Here is a 22,371-nt window from a genome sequence, read left to right as displayed (position 1 = left end):
TTTGGGCTTTTTTTTTAACCAAGAACAGAGAATAATTTTTTTTCAAATTCATTTTTAACACCTACTTAGATTTAAACCAGTCACATGTAGTTCTTCCTTTCTTTCTTTGATCATAAGTATGACTGATTATATTCGTTATTTTTGAGTTGTTGAACCAACTTACAATACCCAAAATAAATTACATTTGTCCAAAATGTTCATAACTTTTATAGGAATTTGAAATCTAAATTGTGTTAAGAACTTTTTAACCTACATATCTTAAAACTATTGCCATGCATGGCTACATCTATGTCACAGGCAAGCATCATAGGATACAGATGCTCAGAAGAAATGGGAATGGAAACTGGATGAGACAAACATAAACAACAGCTACTCTCCAAAGAGTCAGATATGATGAAAATGAGCTTTGAAATTGGAAATATAGTCATGTTCCCTTCCTGCCCCACCAAACTGAAACCATTTGCCACCGCATTTAGCATAAAACATAAATTAGTTCTAAAAATGACTGCTCTATAGTAGTAATACTTGAAACTACCCCCCACAAACAGGTTTGTGGTACAATTTATATAAGACTGGTATTTTTCCTGAATACTTGATAAAAACAAACACTGTGGCCATATTGCCCAGAAGTTTCCATTATGGGGATATTTTTAACTCTCAATTCAATTTCCTTAAAAGGTAAAAAACTTTCCGTATTATCTATTTTCTTACAAGTGAGCTTTGGTATTTTATGTTTTGTGGAAAAATAGCAGAAGATGTAACTAAGGCTTTACCACAAACACGCTTGTTAAAATCAAGTTTTTGTGTCACTTTGCCTAGAGATAGAAAGAAAAATAGACACGTTTTAAAATACTGGCACGTGATGACAGATAGAAATACTGGACCACTCTCTGAGTTTGGATAATTCCAAAATATTTGACCTGAAATTTGACTTTGTTTTAGACACGTGATGGTTGTGTATACAGGGATAAGGGGTCTGTCTCTGTCTGTCTGTCTGTCTGTCTGTCTGTCTCTCTCTCTCTCTCTCTCTGTGTGTGTGTGTGTGTGTGTGTGTGTGTGTGCATGTGTGTGAGAGAGAGACAGAGAGAGAGGTGCTTTTTAAAGTCAGTTTCCACTAACAAAGTAGACTACTTGACTAGTTTCTATTTTCTGCAAATGAGAAGGGATTGGGGTAGTTTCTCCTAAATTTAGAAATCCAGGCATACATGACAAGTTGATTTGCCTTGTTCATGATGCAAAAAAAACTAAACACTTCTGAAAGAATTTTTGTCTAAAAATTTCAGCCATAAAATAAAGTAGAAATAATTTCATCTTATTGGGAAATAAAAGCCGAGGTCTTGATCTGCTATGGACTTGGTTTTGTACTTTGTGAGATCCCCCTTTTGTTGAAAATAGATTCTTTTCTCACGCAATGTATTTTGATTATAGTTTCTCGTCCTTCTACTCCTCCAAGTTCCTTCCACCTCCCCTCCCTTCTAGATCCACTTCATTTCTGTCTCTCATTAGAAAAGAACAGGCTTCTGAGAGGTGACAACCAAACATGACTAAATAAAATATAATATAATGAAGCAAGAACCGATGTTAAACATGGCAACCCAACAGGAGGAAAAGAGCTCTGAGAGCAGGTGCAAGAGTCAGAGACTCACTCCTTCACACAGTCCAGAGGCCCATAAAAACATTAAGCTAATATTCTAATATATACACAGAGGACCTGGAGCAGACCCATGGAGGCCTTGTGCTTGTTTCTTCAGTCTCTGCTCTCATGTTCTTTCCTCTGTTGATTCAGAGTGCTGTGTTCTCCTGGCTGTCTTCCATCCCTCTGGCTCTTAAACTCTCTCCACCTCCTCTTCTGCAAGATTCCCTGAGGCCTGAGGGGAGGGATTTGATGGAAATCTCCCATTTTAACTCTCTCACCCTATGGTGTCTGACTGTGGGTCTCTACAACTGTTTCCATCTGCTGCCAGAGGAGGCCTCTCTAATGATGACTGCATCTAAGAGTATAGTAGAATAACATTAGGAATCATTTTATTGATACTTTAAGTCTTTTAGACCAATAGTGTTTAGTTTTATCCTAGGTCTCTGAGATGTCTATTCTCTCATTCTTGGTTACCCAAGCAATGTTGGGTATGGGTTCCCTTTTGTGGAGTAGCCCTTAAGTCTAAACAGACATTGGTTGCTTACTCCCACAAGTTCTGTGCCACCTTTGCCCCAGCATACTTTTCAGGAAGGACATTTTAGGTAAAAGGGTCTGTGGCATTGTTGGTGCCCATGTTTCTCTTTTGGTAGCCTGTAGAGTACCTTGCCACAGCAAAGAGAATAGGATGTAGGAGTGAAGGTTCCATGTAGGCATCAGCTCAACTTCTCCATGAGTTGGCAAAAGATCCTCACTGTCAGTTTGCAGAGAATAACACCTTTGTCTTAGCAACAGCGTAGGTTGTTTGAGAATTTCCATGAGACCTGCTTGGCAACCAACTGAACTGAATGTGCCTGAGAACTACCACTGGAAGTCTTGCGTAGCAATAAGAGATGACCAGTTGAGACTACAATCACCCCTTACTAGGAGTCCTCATTAGGATCGCCTTCATAGATTCCAAGAAGTTTCCTCTACACTAGGTTTCCACACCAAACTCCCCTGCTCCCCAATTCAAACCATGTCTCCCTGCACACTCTCACCCCCACTCTCCACTGCCACCTGATATCCACGTGTCTGTCCCCAACCACCTCTAGTCAACCTGTAAAATCCATTTGATTCCCCCCCAAAGATATCCTTGTAACCCCCAACCCCACTTTTCCTCTTTACCTAACTTTTCTGAGTCTATGGACTGTAGCTTGGTTATCATTTACTTAACAGTTAATATATACTTCTAAGTAAATACATACCACATTTATCTTTCTGGGTCTGGGTTACCTTTAAGATGAGTTTTTCTAGTTCCATTCATTTGCCTACAAATTTCATGATGCCATTTTTAACAGCTGTTAAATGTGCCACATTTCCTTTATCCATTCTTTGGTTGAGGGACATCTAGGTTGTTTCCAGTTTTTTCTGGCTACTATGAATAAAGCCTCATTGGACATGGTTGCGCAAATGTCCTTGTGGTAGGTAGGATGGAGCATCCTTTGGGTATATGCCTAAGAGTGATATAGCTCAGTCTTGAAGTAGATTGATTCTGAACTTTATGAGGAACTGCCATGTTGATTTCCATAGTGGTTATACAAGTTTACATTCCCACCAGCAGAGGAGGAGTGTTCCCCTTACTCCACATCCTCACCAACATGAGCTGTTACTTATGTTATTGATCTTAGCCATTTTGACAGGTGTAAAACAAAATCTCAAAGCAGCTTTGATTTGCATTTCTTTGATGTGTAGGGATGTTGAACATTTCTTTAAGTGTTTCTCAACCATTTGAGTATCCTCTTTTGAGAATTATTTGCTTTTATCTGTATCCCATTTTTACTGTTTTATTTGGATTTTTGATATCTAGTTCGTCATATATTTTGGATATTAGTCCTCTATTGGATGTGGAGTTGGAAAATTTTTTCTCCCATTCTGTAGGCTCCCTCTTTGTCCAGTTGACAGTGTTCTTTGCCTTACAGGGGCTTTTCAGCTTCATGAGGTCCCAGTTATTAATTGTTGATCTTCGTGCTATCAGTGTTCTTCTGTTAAGGAAGCTGTCTCCTGTGTCAATGTGTTCAAGACTGTTCTTCCACTTTCTTTTCTATCAGGTTGAGTGTGTCTGGTTTTATGTTGAGGTCTTTGATCTTCTTGGAGTTGTTTTGTGCATGGTGGTAAGTATGGCTCTATTTGTATTCTTCTATACGCAGACGTCCAATTTGAACAGCACTATTCATTGAAGATGCTGGTTTTTTTCCAGCATGTATTTCTAGCTTCTTAATCAAAAATATCAGCTGTCCATAGGTATGTGAATTTATAGCTGAGTATTCAATTTGATTCTGTTGATCAATGAGTCTGGTTTTATGCCAGTTCCTTGTTGTTTTTATTACTGTAGCTCTGTAGTACAACTTGAAATAGGGAATGGTGAGACCTCCAACAGTTATTTTATTGTTCAGGATTGTTTAAATTACCCCATATGTGAGATTTTATTTTTATTTTTTTTATCCCCCCAAGTTTATAAAGGATGTATTTGGTTTTCATCACCATCATTATTGTGGTATATCAATTATATAAACTATTAAATAGTAATATTTGATCATATTCACCTCTACCTTACTGTAATATCTTCCCTTTGACTTTTAGGTCTTAAAAACCTTAATCCTATGTATGAGAGAAAGACATCTTTTTTGTCTTTCTTGGTCAGGATCCTTTTGCCTAATATGATGATCTTGTTTCATTTTCCTGTAGCTGACACACTTCCGTTCTTCAATGACTGTAATTCTCCATTCTGTATGTATGCCACATTTCCTTTATCCGCTTACCTGCTGAGAGCATTTAGACTGGTTCCTTAACTTCTTATTGTGAATAGTTTCATATTATCTGTGGGTGTATATCTATCTCTATTGTGCCTTACTTATGCTGGACTCCTTTGTTTTATGTATATACACTTGAAGGTGGTATATGGTAGTCGTTCCACCTTATATTTTTTTAAAATCCCATACTTATTTCCATAATGACTGAAGTAATTTCCATTAGCACTAATTTGTATAAGGGTGAGGGTGGCTATCCTATTAGTCATTCTGTTTTTCTGCATCAGAGTCCCTTTTCTGTGTCATTTTTCCCCATCTCTGAGCCAGCTGTAGCTCATTTAGCTTTCTTAACACCTACGGGACTTACAAATTATCCCATCATGACTCAGTATCTTCACAGAAATAACTTAGTTTGTCTACTGCTACCACACTTGGACTCCCTCAACTAGACATTCATTAGATTCCTTTCTCCTGATACAAAAGGCAGAAATGGCAGTGTCCTTGGCCATTTAGACTTAATCACAGAAGAGACAGTCTGTTCTGGGATCCCAATCTTCTCTGTTCCTGAAGGATATTTTTCAGCTTGCAGAGAAATAGGCAAGTCTTCTGTGCGAACATAAGCTCCCATCTAGAAACACTAAAGGATTTTGTTTGCAACTTGCCACAAGTTTTCCTAAGGGTATCATATAATAAATGAGCAGTAACGTTCTGGGCCAAGCCACTAAAGCACATGAAATTTACCATGTAAATAAAGTCTAGCAGTAGCAAGATAAGCTCTCAGGGTGTAGAAGAGCATGCCCAGCCATTCCACACATTGCACAGCTGAGGAAACAACTCAATATAGCCACCTGAAATAATTTTCTATGTTTTCATTGGAAAATACTCGCCGCAGTTCCTCTGAAGCAGTCAAAAGGTAGGCTATCAGTGAGGGTGATGAATGTTTTAATTAAACATTCAAAGCTGTTGGAAAGGAAGGATGGTGACATTTAAGAATTTGAGAAATGTTGTTTTTGAGATATATCTCAGTAAAAGTCTTATAATAAAACTAGTACCAGAGACTGAAAAGGGGAGAACATGATGAAGATTTCCCACGCAGTGGTTGGAATATGAAAAGTACTGTGGGAAAATTAATAGCTGGTCAATGGGCTTTTGCTTTGTGACTTGTCTATTGCAATGATAGGTAATTTGTAGAAGAAAGAGTTTGTTTAGTTTACAGTTCAGAGGGAGAGTCATAATGGTGCGGGAGGAATGGCAGCAGAGAGATAGAGCAGGAAGATAAGAGATCACATCTTTAATCATAAAAGCAAAGAGCCAAGTAGAAGCTGGGACAAGGATATAGACTCTCAAATCCCCTTCCCAGTGATGTACTTTCTCCAGCAAGGATACCTCTCCTAAACATCCTCAAACAGCACCACCAACTTGAAACTAAATATTCAAACTACATAGTTTATGGGGTACATTTCTCAATCAAACTACCAATGACCCCTATGACCAGAACATAGGAGGTCAGAAATAGGGCTCTAATAGGAAGTCAAATCTCTTTCAAAGGTCTTTAAATTACATGCCTGAGTTGCAAACATTGAAGGATGTGTATTCATCAAATATTTTCAAGAGAAGAAAGACACAATCACACCTAAGCTTTAGAAAGATGCTCCTCACATTCTTATTTTCATGATAATTAGCTCCTTTATTAGGATTATAGTTCCTCAGGGAAATGTCTTTTCAAATGATTTTAAAAAACAATCTTTTCCTATAGTGCTGAATATTATGCCTTCATATTCAGAAAATGTGCCTTAAAGCTTGTCTTCAAAGCAGTGAAGTGATCTTGATGTGAGGAAATCTTGGTTCAACCCTGTTCAGCTTCTAGTTGCATCTTTTCTATTTCAATATTTCATAGGTCCATTTCCTCTCTCTAACCAACCTCCATATAACCCTTACTTTGCCACCCTCTCTCACATGAATATCAGTAGCAGTCCCCTAATTTTTTCCTCTTCCTCTCTACTCTACATACCACTCCCAGAAACATGTTATTTTTTTTTCCTTTTAGAAAAACTCAATCTGACCATGTTGCTCTCCTATGAAAATTACTGAGTTCTTCCCTGTGGTGTATTAAGCATACAATGTTTCTTTGCTTTCCTATATAAGATGAACTCTTGTCGTCCTCCACTTGCCATTCTTGTTTCAGTTATTCTAACCTCTTACTTCACTGCATGGTGTGCTCTCTGTCAACCAAGAGCATTGCATGTAATGTTCTCTTTCGTGGAATGAGTTTTGTCTTGCCTCATCCATTGACCTAGCTGGCACCTCCTAACACTTCATACCACACTATCTAAGATAAAACGTCTCCTGTCCCATAAATGAGGCCAGATGCTCAGATTGGGTATTCCCATATCCTTGAAAGAATATCATTTGCTTTTCGAGTGTCAAATAGAAATTCCTGAGCTCAGGGCACCAAGTCTGCACCTATGTTCAGGTCAGGTGTCGGAAACAAACTGGGCACTCAATTGTTGTAGGGAGGCCATTCATTCATTCCCAGCTGTCTAGACCCAAAATAATCACCCTGAAACTATATTATTTAAATCACTGCTTGGCCTATTAGCTAACTCTTACATCTTAATTTAACCCATTTCTATTAATCTGTGTATTGCTACGTGGCTGTGGCTTACCAGCAAGGTTCCAGCATCTGTCTCTAGTGGGGCTATATGGCGTCTCACAGATTCTGCCTTCTTCCTCCCAGCATTCAGCCTGGTTTCCCCACCTACCTCTATTCCCTGCACAGGCCCAAGACAGTTTTTTTTTTATTAACCAGTGGTATTCACAGCATACAGAGGGGAATCCCACATCACTCAATAGTTTTCAGTGTGTGTGTGTGTGTGTGTGTCAGTGCACATGCTCACAGAGGTCAGAAGTTGACTGAGTGTCTTCATCAGTTGTACTCTACCATATTTTTGGAAACAGCTTCAAGGATCTGTTTGTCTGCACCTTCCCTAGGATTACAGGCATGTGGTGCCCTGCCTGACCTTGTATGTTGGTGCTGGGGATTAAAACTTTGTTCCTCAAGCTCATACAACAGACAATTTACTGATACTGATCTGTAGGGATAAGTCCCGCCCCTAAGGGGGCGTGTTCGCCTCGGGCTAATGTTTGCCTATAAATTTGGCAAGTGTGCTCCCAGCCACTGCTTCTGCTTTTCCTGGTCTCCGCAGGAACAGTGGTTCTGTAAGTCTATTTCGCCATTAAAGCTGTATATACATTTTTACAATCTGTCTGCATTCGTTTACGCCGTTACACTGATCTATCTCCCTAGCTCACTAATATTCATTTTTTTAATGAAGGAACAATTTTGATGTCTTCATGTCTTAAATTTTCAACTTTCATAATATCTTGATTTTCTTTCCAATACTATTAGCACAGTTCTTAATCTTTAAGCATTTATGTAAATTTATTCCATAAAACACAGTCTCAACCCTTTGAGATTTGTCTTTTGAGAGTTCTCTGTTTAGGTCGGTACACCATTTTTATTAGATAATTTTTTTCTTTTAATGCCAAGATTCTTGAGTTCTTTGTATATTTTGGGGATCAGCTCTCTGTCCAATATAGGGTTGGTGAAGATCTTTTCCCATTCTGTAGGCTGCTATTTTGTGTTGTTGATCGTGTCCTTTGCTTTACAGAAGCTTCTCAGTTCAGGAGGTCCAATTTATAATTGTTGCTTTCAGTGTCTGCACTACTGAGATTATGTTTAGGAAGTGGTCTCCTGTGCCAATGTGTTCAAGTGTACTTCCCACTTTCTCTTCTATGAGGTTCAGTGTGTATGGCTTTATGTTGAGGTCTTTGATCCATTTGGACTTGAGTTTTGTGCATGGTGAAAGATATGGATCTATTTCCATTCTTCTACATGTTGATATCCAATTATGCCAGCACCATTTGTTGAATATGCTTTCCTTTTTTCTATTTTATATTTTTAGCTGCTTTGTCAAAAGTCAGGTGCTCATAAGTGTGTGGATTAATATCCGGTTCTTCGATTTGAGTCCATTGGTCCTCCTGTCTGTTTTTATGCCAATACCAGGCTGTTTTCATTACTGTAACTCAGAGTTTGAAGTCAGGGTTGTGATGCCTCCAGAAGTCCCTTTATTGTACAGGATTGTTTTGGCTATCCTGGGTTTTCATTTTTCTATATGATGTTGAGTATTGTTCTTTTGAAGTCTGTGAGGGCATTCTAATTTTTTATTTGCTAAATATAGCCACTCTAATTATTTGCAGACTATGGGACCTGTCTCCTCAGGCATCTTCCAACCTTAACACTCGAGCATCCTTCAGTTGTGACCAGTATCTAGACTTAAAAAAATATTGTCTTTCATGGATGCTCGGCAATATTGGCAAAGGGGAAAGTATCATCTGTTTGAAAGATTATGGTCAACATTTAGATTGTGTATTGAGCACTTGCTAGGCAACTTAAAGTTCTTTTCAAGCAATGCTACATCCCTCTGAGTCCTAACTCATTTTGGATATGTCAAGCTTTTCCTATGCAATCAAGAATGTTCATTTCTCTCTGATGTCCTGACCCTGTCGGTTATGTTTGTGTATGGAGTGAATACACTTGAGCAGATGTTAGAGAGAAGTGCCTTTAAGAACTCCTCAGCAGCGTCTGGTGTCGGCTTCTTCTTTAAGATAAAACGTGGGTGACAAGTCCATCTGGTGAGGAGCCAGCTCCCACAGCTCACTTCCTTCTCTTTTCAGACTTTCATTCATAATATCATGGGGAGCTTTTCTTCAAAGGGAAATACACATTAAATCTGGGATAGAACTCAGTGTGGTTTAGCATGTATATTTGTTTATATTTCATTGAGCAGATTCTTTACAACTGTTCAAAGTCGTATTGGATTCTCTGTGCTATTAGTACAATGTTGAGGAACATTGGGATGCTGTTAAAGGGGATCTGATTTAGCGGAAAAGCATTTAGAACCAAATTTGGGATTGAAACCCTGTGACCTTCCGCAGGTGTCCATTTAACTCCTCAGTCTTCAGTTTTCTCTTCTATGAAATATGATAGTAACAGTGCCTGTCCCACAGTTCTATGAGATAAAAGCCGTGAACTATTTAACTTAGTGCATTGCAGATGTTCATACTGTTAACATTGATGAATGTGGGCCCAGGAATATGTGCAGTGCACTCCAGGAAGCTTCTCTTGAATCCTGGACCCTGGGCCCATAAGCAGAGAATGGTTTTTTGTTGTTTTTTTTTTTTTTGCTTGTTTTTTTTGTTTGATTGATACAGGGTTTCTCTGTAGCTTTGGAGACTGTCCTGGAACTAGCTCTGTAGACCAGGGTGACCTGGAGGTCACAGAGATCCACCTGCCTCTGCCTCCTGAGTTCTGGGATTAAAGGCATGCGCCACCACTGCTGGATGAGAATGGATATTATAAATGAGTATCTTACTGTCTTGTAATATCTTCCTCATTTACACACTTAGCTATGAACTATAAAGAGAAAACTTAGTCTCAAGTCTTCACTTTGTCACCAGCTCTGAAACTCATAGGTGTTGCTGTTGTTTATTTTATCTAGAAAATGGTCAAATAGAAATTCTTTTGTTTCAAAATTAGTTATGGGACTCAATATGATAGCTGGCAAGAAAATGCACTAATGGTAAGGTAATAATGTGAAGTAATTAACGTAATCTTGAAAACTGCATAAAAAGATGTATCTCTTTCTTTCCCTTGTTCTCCCTGGCTGCTCATTTTCAGAATAATCTTAAAGCTAGTTGCAATAAATCCAAGAGGAAAAAGAGGGACTAGAGACAGAAATACCTGGTTTCTTATCACAACTTGTATTTGACTCTCTGTGTTGGGAAGTCATATAATAGCTGAGCCTGCATTTCCTCACATTTAGAGAGAACTGATCATTGAGTGAGCCCCTCTTAAGTATCTCCTGTACTATACTTGTTACTCTAAAGTTCATCCCATCTAACATTTTGAGCATCTTATATATGTCCGCCATTTTACTATGGGTGTTATGTTAAACTTTCAGGAAGACCTGAAAAATAATGCCAGGCATCGAGACATAGAGGATTTAAACTGATTTTTGTTATTAAAACAACCAAGGCTTTCATCTCCAAAACCTCAACATCTCAAATGATAGGTAAGAACGTAATAAAGAATTGTAGCATCTCAGGTTTCGTAAGCTGGTAGTGGAAGAAATCAAGAGATTTGGTTTTCTCACAACGTTTATAAATTCAAAAGGAAACAAAACTGTTCATTTCCTGGAAACTCCCAGAGTTGATTGATGCTGGTCCAAAGACTTTAAGAAGCAGTATTTTCTGCTCATAAGTCACCTCATAAGCAAGATATCCTCTGATTTTCCCAACAGAGCAGCATTCTGACCATGATACTTCCTATTTCTTATTCTCTCGCATGGTGTATATCATCCAACAAATAGCTCACATTAATTGCTTTACTAGAGCAGTGGTTCTCAACCTTCCTAATGCTTTGATCTATTAGTATAGTTCCCAGAAATAGTCAGCATACAGAGGGGTATCCCACATCATCTGGCTAAAGAAACAAGTTGTACTTCACAATCTAAGGACCTTTGATAAGATTGTCCCACAGCAACATGTGATGCTTGCTCAATGACCGGAACCTTGAGTGCTGTAGCTTTTCACTGATGTTGAAGTGGCTAGGGAAGATGTGAAGTGTGATTATGGCCATGGCATGTGTAGTAGTGGAATGGGAATGGCATTAAGATCACAAGTGTTAGCACATGGTCCTTCCCATTATGTCCCAGGTCAAAATAATTTCATTAGAGCCTCTTACACAAGGATTCTGCACTTGCAAAGTGTTTGGAAAGGGTGGACCATATTTGCTTATCTAAATGCTAGCAAAAGTGGAACTTAATAATAGTTTGGGGCCCTGTATACTATGATGAATTATGACCTACATTCATGCAAGTGAAAATGGGTTGTAATAATCAGAGTCCATTACATAGGTACATTTTATATATTGAAATGATTTTTTAATGGCATTAGTGTTCCTAGATAAAGCTAGCAAATTAAAAAGGGACAACGTTATATTTTTTCAGAGTATTATCATGAGCTCTTTACTGCTTCAGCGACTCACTGCACCAATCACAACTAAAGTCTTAAAATTTGAGTAACCAATACTCAAGCATCACCAGTTCAGCACGATGTCATGTTTGTGTTGATTCTATATACAGCTTAGTCTCTGACCACTTCATTGTACTTTCCATTATAGCTAGGGATGCATTTTAAATATCAAAAATACATATTGTTTTATTTTAAATGACCCATGCATTAGTCCATAATATATGGATTTCAAGATATCAATAAAGTTTTACTTTTTTCCCTGGGCATTATGCCCACTGCCTTGCATGCACTAGACAAACACTCTACCATTAAGCTATATCTCTAAGCCATTTTTCACTTTTTTTTAATTTTGTGGCAAGATCTCACTAAGTTGCTCAGACTATCCTTGACCTTGTGATCTTCCTTCCTCAGCTACCTGAGTAGTTGGCATTGTAGTCCTGCACCACCAGATCAGACTTTTTGCATTCTTATAATAACTTATTCTTATTGTTTTCTTTTCAGGACTACAAAGGGAAAGAATAAATACTTGAAATAGGAGTTATGATGGTGGTCTGGTAGAGTTTTAGAGAAACACTGCCCTAGACTATCTCCCAAAGTCTTCATAGTTTTAATTTTCTGTAGGTGTAAATGGAAAATTGGATTTTTCAGTGGAAGTTGAGAGCACTCAATGGTAGAAAGGATTACTAAGAAAACCGAGATTTGAGTGGCCCTATACAAGTTAGGATAGAGGATAGGCTTTCTAAGGGTGCTTTAACTCTGCCCACCTCACTGTAATTGAAGACCTCTGTGGATACTGACAGGGCTGACATTACAGGTTCACATCCATTGCCTCATGACTAATGAGGCTTCTCTGGTTACTTTCTCCAGTGACAGAGAACAGTGATGCCTCCCTGTCTGTCCGCTTATTCTGGAAAATTCCTAGGAAACCTTAGTTTCTGCTCCTTATATTTTTGCTTAGCTACTATCATTGGTATTTTATTCTCCTATCTTATTGAGCTCCATGATTCCTATAGTAGAAATATAGAAGCTCTTAATGTATTATAGACTATTTTTTCACTGTTGCTTACCCCCAACCCCAGTCTGATATGATAATTTTTATGGGAGACCAAACAGATGCCATATGGAAATGGAACCTAGTTCCAAAATAAACCTGTTGAGTACTCTCAGTTGAAAGGTGTAGCTTTCTCCATTTAATAGCATGTATGGCTGTTCTCTCTTTCCATGAGTTATAAACATTCCCTAAAGAGTGATTTAGAATGCATGAATGTTTGGGCACGGAAATACTAAATAATCATTATCCTAAAAAGAAGAATGTTCAATATGAAGCAATATGACATCCAGTGTGAAATCTAAAATTGGTATATCAAACCTATCACTTCCTTTTAAGGATTACGAAGGAATATAATAAATACATGTAATAGAAATGAGTTGATCTCTTAGTTTTATTTTTATTTTCTTCTTGGTCTCTACCAGCTCCAAGCTGCCTCCTCTCAAAGTATCCTTTGATCTTGCTCTCATGAAAAACTTGCCCGTGTGTATACTGTAAGGTGGAGGGCCAACTGGAAATTGTAAGGTACCACTTAGCATGTCAAAAGCATAGAAGAGAGATAAAGTATCTCATGTTGGGAAGGTGTTTGGAATCTAAAATAGTAATATTTTGTCATAGCTCTGCCATCACTACCTTATTATGGAGGTGTTTTGGCGATAAAGTATTGTGGGAATGTTTAAAGAGATAAGAGACCATCTGAAAAATTCACTGTGCTCTCTGAGAATAAGGGAAAGGCACGCATTTACACAGAGGGAGGGAAGTGTGAGACCAGCTCATAAATATGCCTTTCTTGTTGTGGAAAAAGTGACCATTATTTAATAACAACAACAACAAAACGTCAAATGATACTAAATCCACTCTAAGATACAGTTTGTGTTGCATATATTAGCTGGAATTCAAGTTTAGCTGTTTTTCCAGGGTGGTAAGGTCAGGATGAAAGTTTTCCTCCATTATGAGTCCTTGAATTGAGGCTCTAGTAAAAAAAAAAAAAAAGGACTTAAAAAACACTACGGCCCACATGTTAAAATACTTTGAGGACAGTCTTGATTCATGTCATGGTTTCATCCGGTAGTCATCAACCATTACTTGAACGTCATCTATTGTTTTAGGCATCGAGGTTACTACGTTGTCCAAGACAGATGACATCCTTGATGAAACAGATTTTGTGTTCTAGTGGGGGAAGATAGTGTGTGAAGCTACACATGTAACAAAGGAAGTAACTAGGGACCACCTGAAGGTGAGTTCTCAGGAGTGAGAACAGACAAACTGAGACCTCGCTTATGAAAAGAAGCCAGAAATAAAGAAAAACCATCTGGAGAAGAACATTCCAGGAAGTGACACTGATCCTGTGGCAAATCAAATCACTAAAATTTTATTTTCAAGTAATTCTTTGGTACGATGGTTTTTAAGATGAAAGCAAATTTGCATGCTAGAGAAAGAGGTATACTACTTATGTTTGTTTTACAAATATTCTATAGAGTATTCTGTAATGCAGGATATACAGCATCTTCAAGGATTTTCAGAGTTGATCAACTTTTTGGTATTATAATTGTTAATGCTGAGAACACTACACTGCATAAATGTGTAGGACAAATAAATAGCAGACACATATTTAGGACCAGTTCAGAAATTGTTGGAGTGTGTGCCTTAATACCAAGTCAAAATTCATTTAATGGTTATTTATAAACTTAAGTCAACAACTTAAATGAGAAATTTTAAAAATCAAACATTCTAACATGATGAAATCCAAAGTCATACTGATCTGATACATGCTGAGTAATGATGGCCGGGAACTACTGAAAGTCATTGTTTCCTGTAATTAAGTCATTATGTCTATAAAAGCGGGAAACTTTTCATGTTCTATGAAAATATTGCAGTTCGTCATGTGTAGTAGTTTTGAATGTGTGCAGAGGGTTCTCAGGCAGTGTGGAGGCATGCAAAGAGCAACATATTTATACTGTGTGTTCACATGCAGTGAAGCCACTAGCACAACACAGGTGAATGCTGCCAGAAATGCCTCGGACTCGTTGCATGTTTGGTTCTGAATTTGTTTTTAGTGGCTGCATGTTGAAAAACATTGTATTGTTTCGAAACGTTTTGTGACCACTCATATGCTCTGTCACATGACCCCAGATGAGGTCACAGTCTATAGTTTGAGAAGCTGTGGTTCTGTTGGCAGGGAAGTTGAAGATCACGAAGCTGTGTTTGGAGAGGACTCCATGCCGTCTGATAGTGTGGCATGAGGGAAGGTACTGAGCTGACTTGAAGAAAGTGCCAAAATGCCAGGGGAAACCACTTTATAGCAACCCATTCTGTAGCGACTAATCGAGTACCCCGGGACTCACTCTAGTCCACAGAGATCCAATTTACATGCTGAGTTTTTAGAATATAGAGAATGCCTGTGCATGTGCTTAGAGCTGCATCAGCCATAGAGAGACTGAAAAAAGTTTAGACAACATGAGCACATATCAGGTTATTTGAGGGTCTTGTAGAACTTCAATTAGTCATCATTGTTATCATCATCATCAACGCCATCAAGCAGAGTAGAGGGGACAATGAAGTTCAAGAGTGCCCAGGATGCTGTGGGATGGTCCTTGAGCAATTTGAATATGACTCATGAGGTACAGGAGAGACACTTATAAGGTTGAATGATCTGCTGAAAATAGACCCTGAGGAGATGGGAGCAGGGTTCAGGGTGACTATTTTCATCTCCTACTATTTTTCTAGCATGTTCTCCCTGGGTAATTATCTACAGCTATTGCTTTGCCAATAAGTACAAATCCATAAATCTCTGGACAACTTCTTCCACACGAGCCCCACATAACACATATTCTCTTGTATTCTGTGACTGAAATTTTTACTAATGAGGTAGTGTCTGTATCATCATTTCTTAACCAGCTACCAAATTGGCTATTTGATGAAGTATAGACTTTACCTATAAGGATGCTAGTCAGCGTTCTCTATAGTCAAAGAATGTATGGAATTAATCTCTCTCTCTCTCTCTCTCTCTCTCTCTCTCTCTCTCTCTCTCTCTCTCTCCACATATATATGTGTGTATACACACACATATACACATTACATGATAGATAGGTAGGTAGGTAGATAGATAGATAGATAGATAGATAGATAGATAGATAGATAGATAGATAGATAGATAGATAGATAGATAGATAGATTTATTGGAATGAAATTACAGGCTGCAGTCCAAAGAGTCCAACAACGGTTGTGAATGGCAAGTCCAAGATTTAGTATCTGCTCAGTCCCATGATGTCTCAGCTGGTCTTCTGGATGTTCTAACAAGGCCAAGGCAAGCAGGCAAAGAAAAGCAAATCCTTCTTTCTTCCATTGCCTTTATCTAGGCTTCTAGAAGAAAGTGTGGCCCAGATTAAAGGTGTGCCTCTTGCCTCAAGATCTGGGTTAAAGGCATGTTGTCTTCTTGCCTTAAGATCCAGATCACAGGTATGTGCCCTCCATTGCTAGATTATAGTTCATTCCAGATACAGTCAAGCTGACAACCTAGAATAGCCATCATACTAACATAAGATGAGTCTTTCCTTCAAATGACATCATTGGATGAAATCATTAGTCTATTACTTGGTGAAGAGAAATGTGACTAAAGGTTAGATTCCCTGGGGTGATGTTTTTCCCTGGTTCACATGATCTACTATTGTTTTCTCTTTTTTAAATAGGGACAGAAGATGTCCTATGGAAATCCATGTGGGAGCCAAGATTGCAGTGGAGGCTGTACATGCTCCCCTGAGAAAGGAGCAAGAGTAAGTTGCTTATTGTGTTGTTGAAAGACAAATAGTCACAGAGGATGTTATCTGTTTTATATGTTTCCTTTAAAATTAAATAGTGTAGAATTTACTCGTATGACCTCATAGCACAAGCAAAGTGATGAGAACAAGCTGGCAGGAACCTTGTTCACTACTAATAAGCAGAAAGAGACTGGTCAAATCTCTGAGGGACCATGAAGCAGTTTCCTGCACTGACTTAATGCCAAGGCTCCCCCACAGTGTCATTGGAGTGTTTCCAAGAGCTAGTTAGATTGTGCAGAACCAGATTATGATAATGTTTGTAGATACGTGGGGAATTTCATAGCTCATTTATATCCACTTAGTTTCTCTCTGCCACTCTAGGGGACAGGTGATCCCGTTTTTATCTACAGATTGGGGTGCAGCTTCTCCCAAATCACTGGCTTATTGGGGGTAGAAGCAAGAGGGTGGGGAAGCTGTAAAGTCCAGAAATGCAGGCAACTATAAAAATGGTTTGCTGATACTCTATTAAAATAAAGGATATGTTTTAAAATGCATTTTACGCATCCATACAGAGTGCCATGTAAATCACAATAAGCACATTTCCGTCAGTGCCTATGTATACTTAGCCACCATTTATTTTCACTAAATAAACCTGTGTCTTTAGTATAATGTAGAAAATGTATTCAAGGCCATCCACTCTACTAAAATTATAGGTAGATTCCCCCCAGAACTTATGGCCACCGTGCCATAAGTTTAGATCTTCTAACTTCTAAAATTATGTTATGCTTGCATTCTCATCAAAGTCAAATAAGCCAAAGAAAGAGCTTACACTGTCAGAGGAAGGTAGTAGCATAAGTGGGTCAAGCAAACCTTCAAACACATAGGCAGAGGGAACATGGTGACCGTTCCACCTTCTCTTTCATTATCTTCCATTTGCAGTAAAGTGAAATGTCAAACTATGCCAGAGTCTGAGGGAAAAGAATAAAAGCCCTCTCTTCATCAGAAAGGATCATGCCCATTAAAGACATGAACTTAGAAAATCATAAGCTATCAGAAAAGGAAGGCATTTTTAGGGAGCTGTTCATCTTGTCCACTGACTGTACCAATTTAGAGGGACAATGACTTCCTGGCTTCGCACAGTAAATTGATGACAGATTCCTGGCTATTGTGTGGGTCTTTTAATTTCTTACCTGTTTGTTTCATTCGCTTACCTACTCCTACCTTCTGGTGAAGCTGTGTTTATTGTAGCCACCAAGGCCAGTGTGTTCTTTTAAAAGGATTTTTTTTACATTGATTTATTTTGTTGGAGGGCACTTTATGCATGTGGAGGTCAGAGGATAACAAGTCTCTGGACCATTTGAGCCTTGGGGGTGGAACTCTCTTTTTTTTTTTCTCTCTTTGTACCATGTTGTTTCTCTCTTTGTACTATTTGTGTTTCAGGGTGGAATTCTAGTTGTCAATCTCGGCAGAAATCACCTTTAGCAGCCGAGCGATCTCGCTGGCCCCAATTCACTTTTCATCAATGTGCCAGGAGTACAAAGCAAAGGTCCCCTTGAGGCTCTCTCAGGACCACTATGCCTTTGTGACTCTTTTCTACGTGTAATCAGTAATGTGTATGCACACATATATACATTCACTCTTCATTTTTAAAAAAATTTATTTCCCAAATAGAATTGAAATGTTTTGGGGAGAGGGTGTTTATTTTCAATTTTTGTTGTTGTTGGTTGGTTGGTTTTGAGTGTGTATGTATGTATATGTGTGTGTGTCTTTGAGTGTTAATCCTTAAGGGTTTTGCTTCGACCTCTAGTTGAATGACTGTCCATTTTGCTAGTAATTTTAGGTTGTTCTGTATTTTTGCCACTTCATAAAGGCAAAGCTGTCTTGAAAATACTTAAAGTTTCTTGTGCAGATAGCTACATAGATACTAAAGATCAGAATTATTATGTATCCGTCCTAACTTTTAAAACTACTGGAAAATTACCCCACAGCGTATCTTTGGATTCATATCTTCATTCTCTTGGTATGTGAATGTTTGTGTTGCCACAGTTTTGCTACTACAACAAGTAAAATGTATCCTCATTCACTGATAACATGTGAATCTCAGCACATGTCCACATATTCACTGCAAGTCTGTGTCTTCTGGGCATTTCCTGCACATATCCTTTAAGGTGTTGGATCTTATCACTGCAAGGACATGGTAAATCAAAATGGCCCATGTGGAAGCAGAGAAGATGTGAAGTTTGACAGAAAACAGTGTTTCCTGATGACTTGTGACTGGGACAGGGTGATAAGACTCAAGCATCAGGGAACTGAGGAACCCTCGACCACTTATGCTTTGGAATCATTTAACAGTGACTGAATCTGGTCCTCCAGAGGCTGGTCCTCCAGAGGCTGGTCCTCCAGAGGTTGGTCCTCCACCAGGCACACATGCCTGGAGCTACCTCACTCTTTAACCCCCAGACTGAGGTTTGATTTTATCAAGATTCTCTGAGGAACCCTCATTTGGGTTCCCAACATTTGGAGCCCAAGTCTAACTTCTTTGCAAATGTGAGTGCTTGCTGGGCAGGGGCAGAGGAAAATGAGCTATCACTGTGCACGGCTGCATTTTGGTATTAAGAAGACTTAGGCTCCACAGTTTCTTGTGTTCTTAATGTCTGTTTGTCAAGTCTGAGATATCTGAGCCTATTTGCCAGGGTTATTGCAATGCACCAATCTGTGATTTATGAGGAAAGAGAAAGAATGTTGTATTTTTACAAACAGGTAAGGCCCCTGCTCTTAGGACAAGCTGGGAACATAAGTGCTTAATGCCGCAAAACCTCTGTGTCCTGTTTTGTCACCCTCCCAGCTCTCCTAAATTCTCAGGAACAAGCAGAGTTGTTTAATCTGGCCTCAGCACTATTAACCATGTGGGACAACCTCTTGGTCCGCTTTTTGTGCAGATGTCAGAAAGATTTGAGACTGTTTTCCTTAGCTGAGCAGACGGCCCCATTTGGATCCCAAGCTGTTCTTCTCCAGCTGGGAGGAAGCAGGAGATTGGGTCACTTCTGAGCAACGCTGCAGCCCCTGGCAGGCCGCCTCCTGCCTTGAAGAGACATCAACTACATAACTTGCTGGGCAGTATGTACTTTTCCTTTGCCAAAGGCCTCTTGAACTGACTGGGATATTTCCACAACACCTAACATGCCTACAAACAGCAATCCAACCCTTGTTGGCTGTAGCTATCTTTGACTGATGTCTCCAAATTATGCCATGCCTGGTAAAAGCTCTAGCCAAATATGGAGGAATTGTGTTGTACTTTCTAATGCCCCACTGTGCTTTTTTTCATAGAGACTGTGCTACATGACTTGCTTAGCTCCTATTACTGAAATCTTAGCCTACTAAAGAAAGGACAGTTTTTAAAAAATGGCATATCTCCCTGTGCTAAATAAAAGTTATTGCCTTAAAACAAAACTAGACACTTAAATTTAATATTTGACTTTCAAATTTCTTTCTTGGGTGTAAGTTTGTTATCCAGAGGAACCATTCTTTTCAGTTATTCTCTTGATTTTATTTTTATTTTGTTTTCCTGTGATTTGATTAACCAAAGCATTTTAGAGTGACATCCACCCCTTTCATTTTTCCTTTACAGGATTGGAAAATTGCCTGTGTATTAGTGCCTGATAGTGTGTGTCTGTCTGAAATTTGGGGTGTGAGGAGGATCTTTGTTTTGTTGTTGTTTGTTTTGTTTTTAATATTATTTCAGAGTTTTACCTGTTTTCACAGCCTTCTGCTGTCTATGTATGACATGGTAAACTCCTCACTATCCACTGTATCTACAGGATCATTAACATATGATCCAACAAGATGATGAGATTAGAGCAACAGGGAATCTAAGAGGATAATGCAGGAGTATATGGGGGACAGAGGAAGGAAGGAAAGATGTACACAGTAACTGGTTACTTCACAAGAAAAATGGAGAGTCATGTCCGTAGCCATGGCACAAGTCAACCTATACAAGGAATACCAACTTTTCGTAGGAGAATAAACCGACCCACTAGAGGACAGTGCATCTGGGTTCTGGACTTTCGGGTAAATATATTTTGGATGTGGGGAGCAGCAGCAGGATGGAGATCAACAACAAGAATTTGGGTCACTTGAGATCAATTTCTCAGGAAACTGAGGCGTCATAAACTCTCAAAGTGTGTAGGACATGGCTTCCCAAATCATGAAATGGACAAATGACCTTTACCTAGGGGAATCCAAGCAGTCTCTGCAAATGGCACATCAAACAATTGCTTACACTAGAAAGCTAACAACTGTCCCTGTGTTTCCTTTCCCCACCAACCCCTTCAACCTGTTGTCAATTTAGCTACCTTAATCCATCTGCTAACCACTCAGTTTTCTCTCTGCTAGCTTATCTGACCTCGGTTTGTGTTGATTCTTGCCTGAATTACTGTCATTGAGTGTAGCTTGTTCTCCCAGCCCTTTACCTCACTCTATCCTAATCATTGTGCTTCCCTAATTTTTCCAAAACACACACATCATTAGGAAACTGTTGCTTAAAATCTTTCAGTAGCCACCCCTATAGATTCCCAATAAAAACTTTCATTACTAAATGTTCAAAATCCTCCAAGACCTGGCCTTTAAGTCCCTCCCCAGCATTTCCTCTCATCACTACACAACATTTGTCCCTTCACAAATGAAACAGACAAAATTTTAAGTATACATACGTAAAATATATATTTATACATATATAACATATTTCTCAGAACCAGGTATGTGTTTTGATAATGCTACTCTGAGGCTGCTATCCCTTCATTGGCTGTACTTGTTCTCTGCTAACTTGCTTCTGTTAATTCATCCTTTAAAACTAAAGACAAGCATCAACATTCCATGAGACATAAGGCTGATGTTATCTACTCCATCATCTTTACTTTATGTTGAATTACAGCAAACTAATCGCTTGTTAGCACTGGCCAGTGTTATGAACAACTGAAGGACAGACACTGTCTTATACCTTGCATGGCTGGTAAGCATAATAAACTGTTTCATAAAGGACTGGCCAAATGACCATGTGTAGTTCCAGTCCTTCTTGACGTGTCCGGGGTTAGATATGAGACCATTATAAAGCCGAGTAAGTCTCCTACTCACAAAGGACACAGCAACAGTAAAAAAGGAGAATCCAGGCCAGGCACTTCCTCATGTTCATTGGATCCCATTTGGTAGTCAAGGTTCCACCTTCTGGCTCTTATTGTTTGCTTTGGGATCCGGGTTTCTCTAACTCCTCTGAGATTTTTACTTTGACTCTTCTTTTGCCTGATCACTTCTTATTTTTTACTTACAAGAGATTTGGCCAAAAAAAATCATTTTTTTCTGCCATCAGTCTGCTCCACCAAGATAAGGGCATTCTTAAATAATTCATAACTTTTGGACACTTATTTCCTTCTCCTTACCACCAACTTTGTCCTTAAAGCCTTTTAATCTTTCACAGAAATGATGGACTTGATCTTCACCTGTTTCTTCCCCCTGATGGGGAATAAGGGAGGCTGAGTCTGAGCAGGGAAGTAGCTGCTGGGTGGCAGTGGGGAAGGGTGATAGGAAAGGTCCTTTGGTAATTATGGATGGTTATTTAGGTCCAGGAGTAACTGATAATAATCTTAAAAGGTTATTTAGGTCCAGGGGTAATTGATGGTAATCTTAAAAGTTAGTGTCTGTGCTCAGGCTCAAGGTGAAATCATAGCTAATATGTTCACAGATGATCTTAATCATTTTTTGATCATATTGGAACATACATGGAGTTTATTTTCCTTGCTGGAAGAGTGGTTCCTATTAGAAAGAAGCCACGTAGCTGGAGGGGAAAATGAATACATGGCTGTAAAGACAGGAGGACTTCTTTGGCTCTCCAGAGTCCTAAGTGTTATGCCTGAGCTTTGCCAACTACTGTTTTCTCCTTGGAGGGATTCAGTATACCTCAAAGGAAAATAAAAGCAGTGCATTGTGTGATCTCCAAGAATCTACCACCTCCCATGATGTAACTTAGACACTCTGTTACTGTGCTCTGAAATTCTG

General features: G+C 38.9%; 1 long non-coding RNA gene across 1 annotated transcript in view; it reads left to right on the top strand.

The window, feature by feature from the left end:
- LOC121436874 overlaps positions 1-16,337 on the top strand; it is a 137,934-nt gene extending 121,597 nt beyond the window's left edge. Inside the window, exon 3 of the long non-coding RNA XR_005972844.1 lies at positions 16,255-16,337. This is a non-coding gene — a long non-coding RNA (uncharacterized LOC121436874). The remainder of the gene's footprint in view (positions 1-16,254) is intronic.
- Positions 16,338-22,371: the final 6,034 nt, after the last annotated feature.

This window comes from Microtus oregoni, unplaced genomic scaffold, assembly GCF_018167655.1.
Source record: "Microtus oregoni isolate MIOR12 unplaced genomic scaffold, Mior012 000050F_005, whole genome shotgun sequence".
Classification (NCBI taxonomy): domain Eukaryota; kingdom Metazoa; phylum Chordata; class Mammalia; order Rodentia; family Cricetidae; genus Microtus; species Microtus oregoni.
The sequence above is the reverse complement of the archived record's forward strand: the minus strand, read 5'-3'. Positions and strand labels throughout refer to the sequence as shown.